Source organism: Colobus angolensis, unplaced genomic scaffold (assembly GCF_000951035.1).
Source record: "Colobus angolensis palliatus isolate OR3802 unplaced genomic scaffold, Cang.pa_1.0 Scaffold40, whole genome shotgun sequence".
Taxonomy (NCBI): domain Eukaryota; kingdom Metazoa; phylum Chordata; class Mammalia; order Primates; family Cercopithecidae; genus Colobus; species Colobus angolensis.
The window spans coordinates 5,518,683-5,538,732 of NW_012117377.1; the positions used below are offsets into that span (position 1 = coordinate 5,518,683).

At 37.5% G+C, this 20,050-nt stretch overlaps 1 protein-coding gene across 3 annotated transcripts in view; it reads right to left on the minus strand.

The window, feature by feature from the left end:
* The window catches only part of AKT3 (v-akt murine thymoma viral oncogene homolog 3), a 362,354-nt gene that overhangs the window by 108,948 nt on the left and 233,356 nt on the right, over positions 1–20,050 (minus strand). The window lies entirely within an intron of this gene.

The following is a 20,050-nucleotide window of genomic DNA, read 5'->3' on the forward strand; positions in this document are numbered from 1 at the left end:
GAAATGAGTAACAAAATACTTAAAGAATGATGTTCAAAAATTTTCCAAATTGAATGAAAACTACATGCTTACAGATCCATGAGGCTTAAAACACCCTAAGCCTGGCCGGGCACAGTGGCTCACACCTGTAATCCCAGCACTTCGGGAGGCCGAGGCAGGTGGATCGCGAGGTCAGGAGATAGAGGCCATCCCGGCTAACATGCTGAAACCCCGTTTCTACTAAAAATACAAAAAATTAGCTGGGTGTGGTGGTGGACACCTGTAGTCCCAGCTACTTGGGAGGCTGAGGCAGAAGAATGGCATGAACCCAGGAGGTGGAGCTTGCAGTGAGCCGAGATCGCCCATTGCACTCCAGCCTGGGCAATAGAGCCAGACTCCATCTCAAAAACAAACAAACAACAACAACAACAAAAACACCCTAAGCCAAAGAACTGTGAAGGAAACCACGCCAAGGCACATCATAATCAATAGCTGAAAGGAAAAAGCTTAACAGTGACCACAGAAAAAAAGACATGAAGCATCAAGGAACAAATCAGACTTCCTGACAGAAACTGTGTAAGCCAGAAGAAAGTACAATGACATCTTTATAGTAATGAAACGTAAAAGTGGCAAATTAGAATTTTATACATAGCTAAATGTCTTTCCAAAAATGAGAAGAAAATAAAGCCATTATCAGACATGCAGGTTAGAGACCTCACCACCACAGACACTGAACTAGAAATTGTTCAAGAAAATGTTTCAGAATGAAGGAAAATGTTCAGCCTAGGCGACAGAGTGAGACTCTGGGTCTAAATAAATAAATAACCATATGATCATCTCAATGGAGGCACAAAAACCTTTAAAGAAAAGTCAATGTCCACTGATAGTAAAATCTTCTAGGAATAGGAGAGAACTTAACCTAATAAAAGGTATATATGAAAAACTTGTGGCTAATATCACACTTAATAATAAAAGATTGAATCTTTTCTGAGACAGAGAACAAAAACACAATGTTCACTACTTCTGTTCAACACTGTACTAGCAGTCACAGGCAGTGAAAGACACATAGACCAAGAGACAATTAAACACACAAATATATACATGCCATACAAACTAGAATGGAAGGAAAACTGCCATTATTCACAAAGAGCAAGACTATCTACACAGACATTTCAAAGACATTTAGAAAAAAGGTTTCTAGAACTAATAAGTGAGCTTAGAAAGGCCATGGAATATAAGGTCAATACATAAAAACTAACTATATTCTTATATGCTAACAACAAACAAGTGTAAATGGGAAAAAATGGGAATATGTAAAGAATAAATGAAAAATTATACAAACCTATATACTGTAACTACAGTGTTTCAACAGACATTAGAGAAATCCATAAGCAAACAGAGTGTGTGTCTGCGAATTAGAAGACTTAATATTTTCAAATAGATTTACTGATTAAATGCAATCATAATCAAAGTTACAGAGGCTTTTTTGTAAAAATTAACATGACAATAAATTTATATGAAAATGCAGAGGACACAGAAGAGTCAAAACAATCCTGAAAAAAGAATAAAGTTTTTCTCTATTTCAAAATACACCCCCAAAGCTACAATTATCAAGTTAGCGTGGTACTGATGTAAAGAGAGACTCAAAGATCAATTAAACAGGATAGACAGTGCATAAACAGACCCATATGTGTGACAAACTGATTTTCAACAGAGGTACCCAAGTCATACAATCAGGAAAAAACAGTCTTGACCCAAGTGATACAATCAGGAAAAAAACAGTCTTTTTATTCTGAGACAGGGTCTTGCTGTGTTGTCCAGTCTGCAATGCAGTGGTATGAACATGGATCACTGTAGCATCAACCTCTTGGGCTCAAGCAATGCCCCCAAGTCTGCCTTGTACCACCAGGCTGGGCTAATTTTTAAAATTTTTTATTTTGTAGAGACAGGGTCTTGCTGTGTTGCCCAGGCTGGTCAGAAACTCCTGAACATAAGTGGTCTTTCTGCCTCAGCCTCCCAAAGTGCTGGGATTACAGGTATAAGCCACCATGTGTGACTAAAGGACAGCCCTTTCAATGAAAGATAGTGAAAGAACAAGATTTCTATATGGGGGGGGAAAATGAACCTCAACTCTTAGCTCACAGCATACCTAAAAATTAAAATGGATCTCAGACCTATACATGTAATAGGTACAACTTAAAAAGTTTTAGAAGAAAATACAGTCATGCACTGCCTAATGATGGGGATGCATTCTAAGAAATGTGCAATTAGACCAATTCATCACTGTGCCAACATCACAGGGTTTACTTACATAAACCTAAATGGTATCGCCTACTACTTCTAGGTACAGAACTGTATAGCATGTTACTGTACTGAATACTCTAGGCAGGTGTAACACAATGATATCTGCATATCTAAACACATCTAGAAAAGTACAGTAAAAATATGATATAGAAGATTTAAAAATGATACACTTGTCTACTGTACTTATAATACTATGAATGAAACTTGCAGGACTGGAAGCTGCTTTGAGTGAGTGGTGAGTGCGTAAGAAGGCCTAAGTGATTACTGTAGACTTTATGAACACTGTATACTCTATAAAATAATTTATGAAAATTATTTTTCTTTCTTCAGTAATGAGTTAACCTTTGCTTTCTATAACTTTTTCACTTTATAAACTTTTAAATTTTTAAAAACACCTTGACTCTTTTATAACAGTTTAAAATATGAACACACTGTACAGCTATATAAAAATATTGTTTCTTTACATTCCTTATAAACATTTTTCTATTTTTTTTCTTTTTTAACGTTTCAACTTTTGGTTAAAAATGAAAACACAGCACACACATTAGCCTAAACCTACACAGAGTCAGGATCATCAATATCACTGTCTTCCACCCCTACATCTTGTCCCACTGTAAGGTCTTTAGGCATCAAGTTGTCATCTCCTATGCTAACAATGCCTTCTTTTGGAGTATCACCTGAAGGACCCACCTGATGCTGTTTTACAGTTACTTATTTTTTAAAAATAAGTAAAAGTAATACACTTTTAAAAAACAATGAAAAGTATTAATATATAAAATACATAAAGAAGTAACATAGTCAGGTACTATCACGATCAAGTATTATGTACATAACTGCACGCGCTGTATTTCTATACAACTGGCAGGACAGGTTTGATTACACCAGCATCACCAAAACATGTGAGTCATGCACTGCTGTATGACTTACAACATTTACATCACTAGGCAATATGAATTTTTCAGCTACATTGTAAGCTTATGGAATTGCCATATATATGGCCCACTGTTGACAGAAACTTGTTATATAGCATGTGACACATAAATAGGAGAAAGATGTGTGACCTGGGGCATACAAACATTTCTTGGACAGTACACAAAATAGTGAAAACCATAAAAGGCAAGAATTGATCGATGAGACATCAAAATTAAAAACTTCTGTTCCTCAAAAGACATCACTGAGAAAACGAAAAGGCAAGCTACACTCTGGAAGAAACCATTTGTAATACAAATATTTGGCAAACTATTTGTAACCAGAATATCCAAAGAACTCTTATAATTCAGTAAGAAGATGCACAACCGGAACAGGTGAAATATTTGAATAGACGGGTCACAAAAGTATATGCAAATGGCAAAAAGTATGAGTAAAGACATTTACTATCATTAGTCATAAGATAAATGCAATTTAAAACCACAATACCATACTTCTACATACTCGCTAGAATGACTAAAATAAAAAACACTGACCACAGCAAGCACTGGTGAGGATGCAGAACACCTAAAACTCTCATTACACTAATGCTAAGAATGTAAAATGACACAACAGTTATACATTTTTGTAAAATGTAAGCATATGCTTACCATAAACCCAATAATCATACTCTTCAGTATTAATTAAAGAGAAAAGACACAGGCCTATCAGCTTTATTCATATGAGGCAATGACTGAAATTAATCCAAACGTACATCACCAGTAGGAGAGATGAACAAATGGTGGTATCGCTGTGCAAAGGATAATGACTTCATAATAAAAGAAATAAATGAGAAATGCAACAAAGTTAATAATCTCAAAAACATTACGCAGAATGAAAGAAGCAGATACAAGAGAGTATATATTGTGTGAGTTCATTTCTGTGACATTTTTTAAAAGATGAATCAAATCTGTAGCGTCTGAAAGCAGATCAATGGTTACCTAGGGCCATGTGTGGACGTGCTCTGGGTACAGGAAAGACTGACTGCAAAGAGGCATGGCAGAACATTTTGAGGCAATGAGAATGTTCTATATTTTTACTGTGATGGGGGCTACATGCATATATATGTTTTTCAGAAGTAATCTAATCATATACTTAAAATGAGTTCATTTCATCATATGTAAAGTATACTTAAGTTGACTAAAAAATGAAAACAACCTAGATGTTCAATGATTTGGTAAGGTTTTAATAAATTAAAGCACATCTAAATAATTAGTAGGCAACAAGTATATATTTTAAAATGATAAAAGTGAAAATATTTATACAGTATAAAAAGAAGAAATATATTAACATGGTATTAGCAATTATTTCTAGATGGTAAGATGTACAGTGGTTTTCATCTTCTGTTTTATACCTCAACAATTACTTGTAATTACTTAGTATCCATTCCCCAGAATACTATGCTTTTTTTTTTTTTTTTTTTGTGACAGGGTCTCACTCTGTTGCCAAGGCTGAAGTGCAGTGGCATAATGATGGCTCACTGCAGCCTCAACCTCTTGGGCTCAATCTTTCCACCTCAGTCTCTCGAGCAGCTGGGAGCACAGGCACTAGCTACCACACCGGGCTAATTTTTAACTATTTTGGTAGATATAGGGTCTCCCTATGTTGCTCACGCTGGTCTTGAACTCTTGGGTTCAAGTGATCCTCCTGCCTTGGCCTCCCAAAGGGCTGGGCATGAGCCACTGGGCCTGGCCTATGCCCTTCTTAAATGCAGAGATCATCTGTCTTTCTCATATAGTATACTAAGCACATAGCACAGTGCCTGCCTCGAGGACAGCAGCATTCAATAAGTACTTTTTTGACAGAATTAAAATAATCTTTTTGACTTTTTGAAGTTCTCTGTAATGAACGTACATTATCACTTTTGTAATAGAAAAAAATTATTCAAAGATTTCAAATAAATGTACTAATAATTAATGTACTGACTTATGCTTATTATAAATTTAATACTCTATTTTTTTCTTGGCAAAGGCATAGAAAAATGAGAAAATTGTAACAGTATACTGTATCTTTGCATCTTCAGCACCATGCCTAGTATATGACACATTATATTCTTCAGAAATATGTATTGCAAAAACTAAAATTAAATTCAGAAATACTTCTCAAAAAATTATAAGAAAAATCATCCTTAAGGTTTTTGAGGTAAAATATTTTCATTAGAAGTGTTAAAAAACATATATAATAGTTGAATAATCTTGTCTTTGTTCAAAAAGGAAATGAGTTATTTGCTGCTAAAATAGGGAGCTTACCTTTCTCAAGTTAAGTTCCTTTATAAAGGCAAAGACTACATAGTTTTTTTTTATTGTTAAGCTTAGCGATGCTATAGGAATACAGTAATGTAAATGCATTAACTCAAACTACTAAATATACAAGCGTATTTCATCATTCTATTAGGAAGAAATTTTCTCCATAACTCGCTCTCATAATAGCCTAACAGGAACTGCACTAGAGTGCAGCTGAACTCCCACGATTTAGAAGTGGACAGGTATTCAACCCATCCTTGCAGAAAGATGACTACATGTATAGCCATGCGCTAAAGTCTCATTCTCAACAGGCTTTTCTCATCAGGGCACAGGAAGTTCCTTCCCACATACCCTTCAAATGTCAATCTAATACTAATTCCTCAAAGAGATAACTGAATTTATAGTAGGTTCTCCATTATTCTCTCTCATACTACAGAACTCTGTTGCCATTGTATTTATTGGGTTTATTTTGTTTTATTATTTTATAGTATGCATCTCCTTCTAGAAATCATGACTGTTTTATTCATCTTAGCAAACTCTATGACTCAGACACAGTAAGCATTTAATACATACTTTTGAGTAAATGAACTAACCTTATTTGGAGAACATATCTGTCCTTCAAGATTTAGTTCAAATGCACCTTTCCTCCTAAAATCTCCTGTATAGGAGAACATTTGTGGGGATGTTCATTATTTTTATTGTGGTGATGATTTCAAGGGTCAAAAGTTATCAAACTGTACACTTTAGGAGAAAATTATTTATAATTTGTTATTACACTCAGTAGAACTGTTTTAAAGAAAGGGAGACATCTCAAGACAAAATGTAGATTTTTTCACACACACAAAAAACTAACAAAAGTTATGGCTATCAGACCTGCACTACAAAAACAAATGCTAAAGGAAGCTTTTATGCCAAAGGAAAATGTAGTAGATGAAAATGTATACTTACACAAAGGAAGACAGAGCGCTTAAAATGACTACTTTATGAATATAAAACATTTTTTCATATTATAAATTATTTTAAAGATAATTGCTTAAAGCAAAAGCAGTGTATTGTAAAGGTTAAAAAATACATAGAAGTAAAATGTCTGAGAACAGCCGCACAAAAGAAGGCAGGGAAACAGATGTATGCCTTTTAAGGTTCAGATAGAAGGTAAGAAAATAGACATATGCTATTATAAGGTTCTTACAGTACAAGTAAAGTGACAGCATATTGTTTGAAAGTCTATTGTGATGAGAAAAGATACATATTCTGAACCCTAAAGCTACCACCATAAGAACAGAAGAAGCAGAGCTAATCAAACTAAGATTACTTAAACTCATCGAATTACGAATAGAAATTCTTCAACTTAATAAAGAGCATCTACAAAAACTACAGCTAACATCATGGTTAATGGTGACAGTATGAATGCTTTTGCCCTAAAATTAAGTATAAAGCAAGGATGTTTGCTCTCATCCTGCTCTTTAATACTGTTCTAAAGGTCCTGGATAGCTTAATAAGGTAAGGAAATGTACGCATATTAGAAAGTAAGAGTAAAACTGTCTTTGTTCTCACCTGACATGATCATCTACATAGAGAAATCCAATATATTTACAACAAAAGACTACTAAAACTAATATTAGAATGGCTAAAAAGTAAATATCAACTGTATGTCTATATATTAGCAAGAATCAATTACAAGTTGAAATTTTTAACAATGACTGATAAACCGTTTATAACATAAAAACATAAAATAATTATAAAGTATCCCTAAGGATAAATTTTAAAAATTTTCAAGACCCGTACACTAAAAACTACATAATATTGTTGAAAGAAATTAAAGACTTAAATAATGGGAAAACATATGCCATATTTATGAATCAGAAGACAATACTGTGAAACTGTCAATTCTCCCCAAATTGATCAACAGATTTAACACAATCACAATTAAAATGCTGTAGGCTTTCATGTAGAATTCAACAAGCTTATTCTATAATTTATGTGGAAATGCAAAGGAAATTGGATAGCAAAACCAATTTTAAAAAAGAATAACAAAATTGAAAGATTCTAGCTGCCTGATTGTAACACTTATTCTAAAGTAAGTGTGTGGCATAGTGAAGACAGTGTGGTATAGGTTTCAGGATAAATATATAGACCAATACAACAGAATGCAGAGTCCAGAAATCAACCCACACATATATGATTGATTTTTGACAAGCGTACCCAATCATTCAATGGGAGAAAGACAGTCTTTTCAACAAATATGCTGGAACAATTAGATATCACTTTGCAAGAAACAAATGAAACATGACCCTTATATAGCAGTATACATTAAAATTACCTTGAAGTGGACCATAGACCTAAATGCAAGTGTTAAAACTATTAACACTTCTAGAAGAAAGCATAAAAGAAAATCTCCCCGTCCTGCCGCCACCCAACAGGTCTAGCTTTGACTTTAGAAAAAAATCTTAACAAACTTGAGTTAGAAAAAGATGTTTTAAAAATAAAATGTATAAATCATACGAGAAAATAACAAATTGTGTTTCCTCTAATTTAAAGGTCTGCCCTTCATACTGGTTGGAAAGCCTATCAGTGATTTTCAGGGTGAGAGTGATGGGAGAGCATTGACAATAAAGAGACATGCAAGGCTCTGTTGTGATAGAAACATTCTAGATCATGATTGTGGTGATGGGAAACTGCTTTATACAGCTGTCAAAACTCACTAAATTGTACAGTCAAAATTGATTAATTTTACTGAATGCAAACTATGCATTAAAATGCTGATTACAATAGATTACAACAAAAATATATTTTGGAAAAATTTCCCACTATGAAAAGATAAACTATAAAATGGGAGAAAATATTTATAAAACATATATATGATGAAGCACTTATATGAAATAAAGAAATCTGACAACTCAATATTAAGACAACAACCTAATTTTTAAAATAGACCAAAGATTTTAACAGATACTTCAAAAAAGATGATGTTTAAATGGCAAATTAGAACAAGAAAAGAAGTTCAATACCATCAGTTATTTGAAAAATTCAAATTGAAGCTACAAAATACCACTATACATCCACCAGAACGAGTAAAATTTTAAAAGACTATCATGCCAAGTGTGGTGATGTTGTCAAGTAACATCCTGGGAACGCAAAATGGTACGGCTGATTTTGAAAAGAGTCTGCAGTTTTTAATGAAGTTGATCATAACAAATGACACAGAAATTGCATTTCTATGTATTTACCCAAGAAGATTAAAAATATATATTCACACAGATTTGTACTGGAACATTCACGAGCTTTTATTCTAATAGGCCCAAACTGCAAAGAACCCAAACATCTATCCAGTGGCAACTATGTAAACATACGACTGTATATCACACAATGGAGCAAAGCCATAAAAAGAAACAAACCACTGATACATGGAATAGTATCTATAAATTTTAAAAGTATGCTAAGTGAAAAATGGAGAACACAAAAGCCTATGTTTTTAGATTATAGTTTTTCATATTTAAATACTGTTTTGTGTCACTGTCCTGTTTTTCCTCCTCAAGGATTCCAATTATACATATGTAGCTTCTTCTGTTTTCCCTACCTTGAAATACCCACTCTGTGGTAAGCCAGCCTTTGTATAAGAAGTCTGACTACCCTGAAATGGCCATGCTCTGCCATAATCACATGGAAAGGAATCATGTAAATAGATAGATGCCTGGTAGGCCCCTGCAGTTTCAGCACTTGATCTGAGATTTTAGATTTGTAAGCAAGCATGTTACATGTTCAGGCTTTTCACGTCTCCTAAGAACTATATTCAATGCATTCAATTACATTTAATGCAGTGAGATACTGGTTTAACAATTCATTCTTTTAAAATATCTTTGGAATTATAAAATTGTATACTAAAAATGCTTCCCAACTTTATATTGCCCTAATTTAGATGCTAAGGTAAATATTGTAATGCATCCTTCCTTCTTGACTTGGGAATTTTGAAAAAGCATTGCATGAAAGACAGGATTCTGATATAACCTACATAATATATTAATAACTAACATAGTTGGCAAAGAAATTAGCTTGTCAGACACCTGACAATAAAGATGTTTATATACCTGAAAACTACGTAAAATTTTAAAAATCATCACTATGAATATGAAATGATAATTAAATTAATTTAAAAATCAGCCAGATCACACCTCCGTAAATTAGTAAGGAGAACTGGTGCTTTTGTCTTATGTGAATTTAAAATGAGATAATTTTGGTTCACTGATAACAAAATGGCAGCCAAATGAGAAATCTGAATAACCATGAGAATCTCAAGAAAGGCATGAAACTGAAAGCCACATTGCAAAAAAATCAAATACACATTTTCAAAGAAATTAATATAGAGTTTACAACGAACTAAGTATGGACAAAAATAGTAGCACACAACTGAAACTGTTGGCCTCATTACAACCTACATAAAGAAAATAGAGGAATGTGAAGAATTTATCAGATGAATAGCATTTCTACACAATTATTTTCCTTTACTCCCCTAATGAATCTTTAACTTCAGGAAATTTCAGACTTGAGAGAGATCTGCAGAGGTCCAACAAATGAGCCTGAAATAAATGAAGCTATGAGGAAGATTTTGGAAACAAGTCCTAGGTAGAGACTTCCTAAACCAAAGGAAACAAAAACACCTCCTTAGTCAGTTTTGTCTACTTTATTCTCCCAGGATATTTTTCTGTTTCCCATGTAAATTTAGTAACATTTAAGGAATAAAAAGAGAGCTGCTTGGATATATTAGCAGTATGATTGGTCATATTACTAGATAGCTCTTACAATCAGTTCTACAAATGCCCCCACCGAAATTGCACTGAACTCACTCTTACAACCTTGTTCTACTGGACTCCAAACCAACCCTTGTATATTCTGTACTACAGCCAAGGTGCATACCTTGTACCAACCGAGAAAAGGAAGAATCCCTGGTAGTCTCCCGAGGAACTATTAGATGTCAAATCCAATGGACAATTCTCAGTTATCATCGTACAGGATTTAATATACTCTGTTGTACCTAATCTCTCCTTAACTTCTAAGGCTTCTCTTGTCTGGCTCCACCTGCCCAGGATCCTCCTTAGGCTTCTCTCTGCATCTGCACCTGTGGACTAAAGTCTCACTGCATCTACAGCTATGTCCATAGCGAGTCTTACTCTGGCATTTCCAGACACCATTCTTGGCCACTGATGTTCTAACTGTACATACTTTCCTCACATTGGATATTTCCTCACTTCCTGGGTTTTAGCATTGCTCATGATGCCTACTTGTACCTCTGACTTAACTCTCCCCACTCCTTGGTTGCCACACTAGGTGCTTCAAATATAGCAGGATCTGCATAACTCATTCTTCTTCCTGCATTCTCTATTTTTATAAATACTCCAATATCCACAATTCCCCAAGCAGCAAACAGGAAATCGTATGATACTTCTCTGTGTATTTATTCATTAAATCCTGGTGATTCTAACACCTAAATATTACTAGAATTTGATTCCTTCTAACACTGCCTCAATTAATAACTTTATCTTTTATTTTATTATTATTATTTTTTCTGAGATGGAGTTTTGCTCCTATTGCCCAGGCTGGAGTGCAATGGCACAATCTGGGCTCATCGCAACCTCCGCCTCCCAGGTTCAAGCAATTCTCCTGCCTCAGCCTCCTGAGTAGCTGGGATTATAGGCATGCACCACCAGGCCTGGCTAATTTTGTATTTTTAGTCGAGACGGGGTTTCTCCATGTTGGTCAGGCTGGTCTCGAACTCCTGACCTCAGGTGATACATCCACCTCCGCCTCCCAAAGTGCTGGGATTACAGGCATGAGCCACCGCGTCCGACGACCTTATCATTTTTATAATTGAATTACTGAAAACCTTCTAACTACAGCAGTCTCCCAAGTATTTTCCTTGCTTCCACTTTTGTCCTCTCTACTTGAAGCTTTATACTGCTAAGTATTCTTTCTAAACATTTCCCCAAAGAAATTCTTCCATGATGCTCCACTGCCTTCATCTACATGACTTGACAGTGAAGATCTGTCTTAATGTGATTCTGATTACCTGTGCAGACTCTCTGGCTTTCCTCTGCAGAACTCTACGCATTATCCATACTGTGCTGTATTCAGGGAGTGGGGGAACCTGTCTGCTCCTGTGTACTCTACACATGCCATTTTACCTGTGTAGGAATGCTCTCCTTCCCAACCTTAGTGATGTAACGTGTAGTTATTCTTACGTCTTAGCTTAGCAACCACTTTTTAAGAAGAGTTTCCTACTCTGGCACCCTTTGCCTTCCTTTCCTCTGCTCCTTGAGATTCATCAAAGTGCACATTTTCTCCATGCACAGTAACCTGTATTATCAGAGCAATCATGTCACTGTAGTGTATACAAGTATTTTCTCGTCTATCTCCCCAGTTAGTCACTCATCAAAGGAAAATACTAGGTTTTCCTTACTTATGAATCTTTGAGGTGTAGCCCACAGAAGTTGATCATTAAATATTTAATAGATGAATGAACTATAATGTACTAGATTATAAAGTTAATCATAAAGTATCAAAAATAATCAAATCATTCCCAAACATTCCTTAGAACGGTATTACACTGGAGACCGACATACTGTCATCTCTTGACATAGGTAAACCCAGGATGGTTTTCTGTCTTTGGTACAATAATACAGTCTTTTTTCTTTTCTTTTGAGACAGAGTCTCACTCTGTTGCCCACACTGGAGTGCGGTAATACAACCATGGCTCCCTATAACCCTGAGTTCCTGGGCTCAAGTGAACTTCCCACCTCAGCTTTCCTGATTAATTTACTAGGACTACAGGCACACATCACCATGCATGGTTTTTTTTTTTTTGACATGGGATCTCACTATGTTGGCCAGGCTGGTCTCAAACTCCTGGCCCCAAGGAATCCTCCTGTCTCAGCTGCCCAAAGCACCAGAATTACAGGCATGAGCCACCAGGCCTGGCCAGAATATAGTTTCTCTAAATGAACACCTGCAGTTACAATGCACTCAATGACATTTTATGAAAGCTTTGTATTTTAAAACACCAGAGTTTATATTCCATGAAGCTCTATGCATGGAAAGTAGGAAGTAACAAGGAGTAAAGAATAGCAAATTTATATCTCTCATCCTAAGGTCACTCTGTAAATATACTCATCGAGAAGAAGAGCAGAATAATCACATCATTTAAATCAACTTGTCTATCTCAGCTATACCTTACTGAGCCCACTTCTTTGAATTCACATAAATTATTACATGCAACTATGTACCAACATGACCGTAACAAGGTTGATTTTTCACAGCCAACAATTCTCTCACAATCCACTTCCATCAAGAAGTTTTAGTGCTCTAAATACAGTCATGCACCACTGAACAACCGGAACATGGCCTGAGAAATTTGCTGGTAGGCAATGACACGGTTTGGCTGTGTCTCCACCTACATCTCACCTTGAACTGCAGTTTCCGTAATCCCCATGTGTTGTGGGAGGGACCCAGTGGAAGGTAATTGAATCACAGAACTGGTTACCTCCATGCTGTTCTGCTGACAGTGAGTGAGTTCTGATGAAATCTGATGGTTTTATAAGGGGCTTTTCCACCTTTGCTCAGCACTTCTCTCTCCTGCTCCTATGTGAAGAAGGACGTTAGCTTCCCCTTCCACCACGATTGTGGGTTTCCTAAGGCCTCTCCAGCCCTGTAGAACTGAGTCAATTAAACTTCTTTCCTTTATAAATTACCCAGTCTCGGGCAGTTCACAGCAGCATGAGAACAGAGAACAGACTAATACAGTATGTTGGTAACATGGAGAGTGTGGTGCTGCTGTAAAGATACCCAAAAATGTAAAAGCGGCTTACTAACCAGGTAACAGGCAAGGCTGGAACAGTCTGGAGGGCTCAAAAGAAGACAGAAAAATGTGAGAAAATTTGGAACTTCCTAGAGACTTGTTGAATAGCTTAATGCTGACAGTGATATGGACAATGAAGTCCAGGCTGAGGTGGTCTCAGATGGAGACGAGGAACTTACTGCTAAGTGGAGTAAAGGTGACTCTTGCTATGCTTTACCAAAGAGAATGGTGGCATTTTGCCCCTGCCCTAGAGATCTGTGGAACTTTGAACTTGAAGGAAATGATTTGGGGTATCTGGCGGAAGAAATTTCTAAGTGGCAAAGCATTAAAGAGAATGCAGAGAAGTGAAGTTTGGAAAATTTGCAGCTTGACAATACAATAGAAAAGAAAAACCCATTTTGGGGGTCGAAATTCAAGCTCACTGCAAAAGTTTACATAAGTAACAAGGAGCCAGATGTTAATCACCAAGACAAAGGGGAAAATGTCTTCAGGGCATTTCAGAGACCTTTGCAGCAGCCCCTCCCATCATCGGCTCAGAGGCCTAGGAGGGAAAAATAGTTTTGTGGGCCAGGGCCAAGGCCCAAAAGTAGGGCCCCCCTACTGCACTGTCCCATGTGCAGCCTTGGGGTGTGGTGCCCTGCATCCCAACTGCTTCAGTCCCAACTGTGGCTAAAAGGGGCCAATGTACAGCTCAGGCCATTGCTTCAGAGGGTGCAAGCCCCAAGCATTGGCAGCTTCCATGCGGTGCTGGTCCTGCTGGTGTGCAGAAGACAAGAATTAAGGTTTGGGAACCTCCACCTAGATTTCAGAGGATGTGTGGAAACAACTGGATGACCAGTCTGCTGCAGGAGCAGAGTCCTCATGGAGAACCTCTGCTAGGGCACTACAGAAAGGAAATGTGGTGTTGGGGCCCCTACACAAAGTCCCCACTGGGGCCCTGCCTAGTGGAGCTCTGAGAAGAGGGCCACTGTCCTCCACACCCCAGAATGGTCATCTACTGACAGCTTGCACCACGCACCTGGAAAAGCCACAGACACTCAACACCAGCCCATGAAAGTAGCTGGGAGGAGGGCTGTACCCTGTGAAGCCACAGGGGTGGTGCTGCTCAAGGTCACAGGAGCCCACCTCCTGTAGCAGCATGATCTGGATGTGAGACATGGAGTTAAAGGAGATTATTTTGGAATTTCAAGGTTTAATGACTGCCCTGTTGGATTTGACTTGCATGGGACCTGTAGCTCCTTTGTTCTGGCCAATTTCTCCAATCTGGAATGGGTGTATTTACCCAATGCCTGTACCCCCATGGAATCTAGGAAGTAACTAACTTGCTTTTGACTTTACAGGCTCATAGTCAGAAGAGACTTGCCTTGTCTCAGATGAGACTTTGAACTTGGATTTCTGGGATATTGATGAAATGAATTAAGACTTTAAGGGGCTGTTGGAAAGGCATGATTGTGTTTTGAAATGTGAGGATATAAGATTTGGGAGGGGCCAGGAGCAGAATGATATAGGTTGGCTGTGTCCCCACTCAAATCTCATCTTAAATTGTAGCTCCCATAATCCCCATGTCATGGGAGGGCCCTGGCAGGAGGTAATTTAATCATGGGGGTGGTTACCACTACACTATTCCTATGATAGTGAGCGAGTTCTCACAAGATTTAATGGTTTTATAAGGAGCTTTTCCCCCTTTGCTCAGCACTTCTTCCTGTCACCATGTAAAGGAGGACATGTTTGCTTCCCCTTCCGCCATGATTATAAGTTTCCTGAGGACTCCCCAGCCCTGCGGACCTTTGAATCAATTAAAACTCTTTCCTTTATAAATTACCCAGTCTGGGGCAGATTTTTTTGTAGTGTGAGAACTAATACAGGCAATTTCATCATTGTGTGAACATCACAGAGTGACTTACACAAACCTAGATGACATAGCCTACTACACACCTGGGCTATATGGTATTATAGCCTATGGCTCCTAGGCTACAAACCTGTGCCTAGTCTTATGGGACTACCACTGCGCTGTCCATCACTGACTGCAACATTGCTACGTGGCATGTGACTAATATTGACAAACACATAAAAATCACAAGCATAATCAAGAGCATGCTAAATCCCTAACTCAAATTATAATTCCAGGTAAACTTTCTAGAGCATAGACTAAAGCAGCTCATCTTAGGGCAAAAACTTGATATAAAAAGATTTGAGTGTGCTGCCATTTGGGTATTATGAACTTACCAGAGCTTGCTTACAAAAGGCCAATATTCTCAGGCTCAAGTCCTTAGATGCCACACAGACACTATCCCACTGGCTAAGTCGTGGTATTTGTGTGGATTGTGCTAGTGTGAAGTGTTTATGTGTGCTTATTGTTTCCCTTACTTTAATCCTCTCTATTTCAATCCTATTTCAAAAATATAACTACTATGTTTAATACTCTTTCTATAGCAACTAAGTTATCTGCATTTTTTTTTTTTTTTTGAGACAGAGTCTTGCTCTGTCACCCAGGCTGGAATGCAGTAGCATGATCTTGGCTCACTGTACCCTCTGCCTCCTGGGTTCAAGCAATTCTCCTGCCTCAGCCTCCCAAGGAGCTGGGATTACAAGCACCCACCACCACACCCGGCTAATTATTTGTATTTTTAGTAGAGATGGGGTTTCATCATGTTGGCCAGGCTGGTCTCGAACTCCTGACCACTCCTGATCTGCCCACCTCAGCCTCCCAAAGTGCTGGGATTACAGGCGTAAGCCACCAGGCCTGGTCGTTTTCTGCATTTTTATAAGGCATCCCTGGGCAGAATAAATGGCAAGGTGAACCCAAAGCAAAACCAAAATTTAAAAAGTTGCCACAAGGATAAACACATTAAGCATAGGTTTCCTCCCCAGCCGTGATAAATCAAGAATTGAAATAACCCTACTATTCTCCAAGAACTAAATAACTATTTTAAAATACATCTAATAATCTAAAAAAATAAAAAATTGCGAGGTTAAATACACACAATTCTATTTCCTACTAAAGTTATTAAATAAAAATAATTTTTCATTTTCTCTGTCTCTCTCTCTCTGTGTGTGTGTGTACCAACACTGTAATTACCTATGCATGTTAAAACTATATACCACATACAGGGAGGCTGAGGTGGGCACTTGAGGCCAGGAGTTCAAGACTAGCCTGGCCAACATGGCCAAACCCCGTTTCTACTAAAAATACAAAAATCAGCCAGATGTGGTGGCACACACCTATAATCCCACCTACCCAGGAGACTGAGGCATGGGGATCGCTTGAGCCCAGGAGGCAGAAGTTGCAGTGAGCCGAGATCGCACCACTGTACTCCAGACTGGGTGATGGAGTGAGACCCTAGAGAATCAGTTCACTTGCTTCAAAATATTAAATAATATAGTACTTATCTATAGCCCAATCCAAAAGAGAAATTCTGAAGAAAAAAAAAGATATGCTGAACAAGAAAAATAATGTAGGAGTACTAATGCTAAAGAAAATCATCTGGCTAATCTGAAAATCTGCTTTTAGTGTAAAATTTTTTCAATAATCATCAATTAATTCATCTCAAAGTACTCTGGGTTTAGAAAAGAAGTGCAGGTGCCAGGTAGTGCCCTCTAGGAAGCTTTCCTTCATTCCATCAAAGTCCCACAATCTATCTATTATGATAGAAGTGATAATTATTTCATACTCAGTATTATTTTTGTACCCTATCTTTCTCCAGTAGATATAAAGTCTTTCAGGGCAAGATCTATGTTTAATTCAGATTTCTACGCCCTAGATATCTACCAGAGTGCCTTCCACAAAGACTTCATACATATGTATTTTATAAATACAAAGACATTCTCTCCTAAATTTACACTTTCAGCGTTTTTAACAAAACAAACTGTATACTACGCACTTTCTATTTTTCTTCCTAATCCGCAGTAGTTCCTATTGTACCACTTTTAGCTAACTTCTCTTATCCCTAATCCCTGAGGGAATGTTCATCCGTTTGTTCACTTATTCATTCAAATAATCCAGTGAATATTTGTCAAGCACCGACTATGTGCAAGTAGTGAATAAGATGCTAGAGTTATACCGTGAACACACCTCTTAGGAAGTCAACACTTTGGTGGGAAAGACAGACAAGTAAATAGGTAATTGTAAAACAATGTGAAAACTGTTACTACAGACATGAATACATAATACTGTTTAAAAAATAGACACTTAAGAGTGTTTTTCCAGGTTTTTGTCTGTGGACTGTTTTATCTTACTGTTTCCCTTGGTCATCCATTCATCCCTCCATTTGTCTGTCTACTTTCAACTATTAGATAATACATATATGTGGCACAAAACACAAAAGATACAGAAAAATACAAAAAAGAAAAGTCTTCCTCCGTCTTATCCCCACTCAGTAGATTTTCCCAAAGACAAGCACTAATATCCAGTGAATAATTTCAGAGATACTCAACGCATAGACAAACATATATACACATGTTCACGATCTAATTTTATTTTAATACAACAGAAGTATGCTTTATACTCTGTCTGCACCTAGTTTTTTTAAACTTCTATAAATGCCCATAGTGAGCTGTCTCATCATTCTTTTAGATGGATACAGAGATTCCACTGCATGAATATAACTTTATTTAAGCAGACTCCTTACTGAATGCTCATTTAAAGTACTACAATGCTGCAATGAGTATATTTATCTATATATCATTCTGTAGTGCATCTGTATGTCTGCAGGACAAATTCGTAGAAATGAAATTGCTGAGTCCAAGTATAAGCGCATTTTAAATTTTGATAGATACTGACATAGAGGTTTCATCAATTTCATTTCCACCTCCATAACTTAAATCATAATCTTTAAGGGAATGGCTGCCAAAACTGCATCCACAGTTCTGACTATTCACTCTCCATCATAGTTCCACATACATATTACTTTAAAAGCTTAGGAAAAACTTTTTCAAAACCAAATTTATAAGGTTAACATGTTCTTCGTAACTGCACTGTATCTGCTAAGGCTCCCAAATTCCAACCAAAAATCACTTTTCATTGTACCTTTTTGTTTCTACCAAGATCTAATTAATTGGTCATTAAGATATAACAATATGGCCAGGTGCGATGGCTCACGTCTGTAATCCCAGCCCTGTGAAAGGCTGAGGTGGGTGCATTACTTGAGGCCAACAGTTCAAGACCAGCCTAGGCAACATGGCAAAACCCTATCTCTACAGAAAAATACAGAAATTAGCCAGGCATGCTGATGCATGCCTGTAGTCCCAGCTACACAGGAGGCTGTGATGGGAGGATTGCTTAAGCTTAGGAGGTAGAAGTTGCAGTGAGCAGAGATGGCACCACTGCAATCTACTCTGAATGACAGCGAGAGACCCCATCTCAAAAAAAAAAAAAGATGCCCCAATCCGACAGGTTCACAACATCCATTTTCTTCATATTTTCTCAGACATCTTACTGCAAGGGCCCAGTTCTGTATGCTTGGGTTATTATTATTTAATTATCTTGTCCTATCACCCACCAGTGATTCTCCCCATCCCATCTTCTCTGCCTGAAACAACTTCTCGATTCAGCTCCCTGGGTGAAATCTCATTAAGCCTACCCTAAGTGCTAGATCATCCACAAAGCATTTTCTTTTATGACTTTATTAGAACTTAAGTCTTTCACTACATTCTAATTTGTAATACACTAAGGAAATTTATATACTCCTTCACAGCAAGGATAATATCTTAACACATTTTCATAAACCCATACTGCCTAGGCACTCAAAATGTGTTTACCAAATTAATGAATTAAATTTTGGGTTTTGATTTTTTTGTTTGTTTGTTTGTTATTTTGAGACAAGGTATTGCTCTGTCACCCAGGCTGGAGTGCAGTGGCATGACCACGGCTCACTGCAGCCTCGACCTCCCAGCCTCAAGTGATCCTCCCGCCTCAGCTCCTGAGTAGCTGGGAGTACAGCAGCTGGGAGTGTGCCACCACGTCCAGGTAATTTTTTAATTTTTTGTAGAGACAGGCTCCCACTAAGTTGCCCAGGCTGGTCTCAAACTCCTGAGCTCAAGTGATCCACCTGCCTCAGCCTCCCCAAGTGCTGGGATTACAAGTCTGAGCCACCATGCAAGCCCTGAGTGAATGAAGTTTTGCAACAAACAAATTCCTGCAAATTAGATAATTCTACAGGACAAAAATTCCCTAAAGGATATTTAATTATTTATTTTGGAAAATAAAAATATTTTAAGTTCATGAGACACAGACCTTATTTAACAATTAAATTTATTTCAGAAAGTCCACAATAAAAAATATTTCCAGTTAGCCTTTCCAGTAAATTTACTTTTCCCTCAAATTGACTGTGATCAAAACCAAGGAAGAGAAAGGAAAAGAAATAAAGGAATGAGTGAAATGTGCTAATAAAAATTATAAAATTTATCTCCAAAATTGTAAGATATTGTCAGTCAAATATTGTCATGGTAGGCTGGGCGCACTGGCTTATACCTGTAATCCCAGCACTTTGGGAGGCTGAGGCAGACGGATCATGAGGTCAGGAGATCAAGACCATCCTGGCCAACACGGTGAAACCCCATCTCTACCAAAAATACAAAAATTAGCGGGGCGTGGCGGTGCGCCCCTGTAGTCTCAGCTATTCGGGGGGCTGAGGCAGGAGAATCACTTGAACCCGGGAGGCAGAGGTGGTAGTAAGCTTAGATTGCACTGCTGCACTCCAGCCTGGCAACAGTG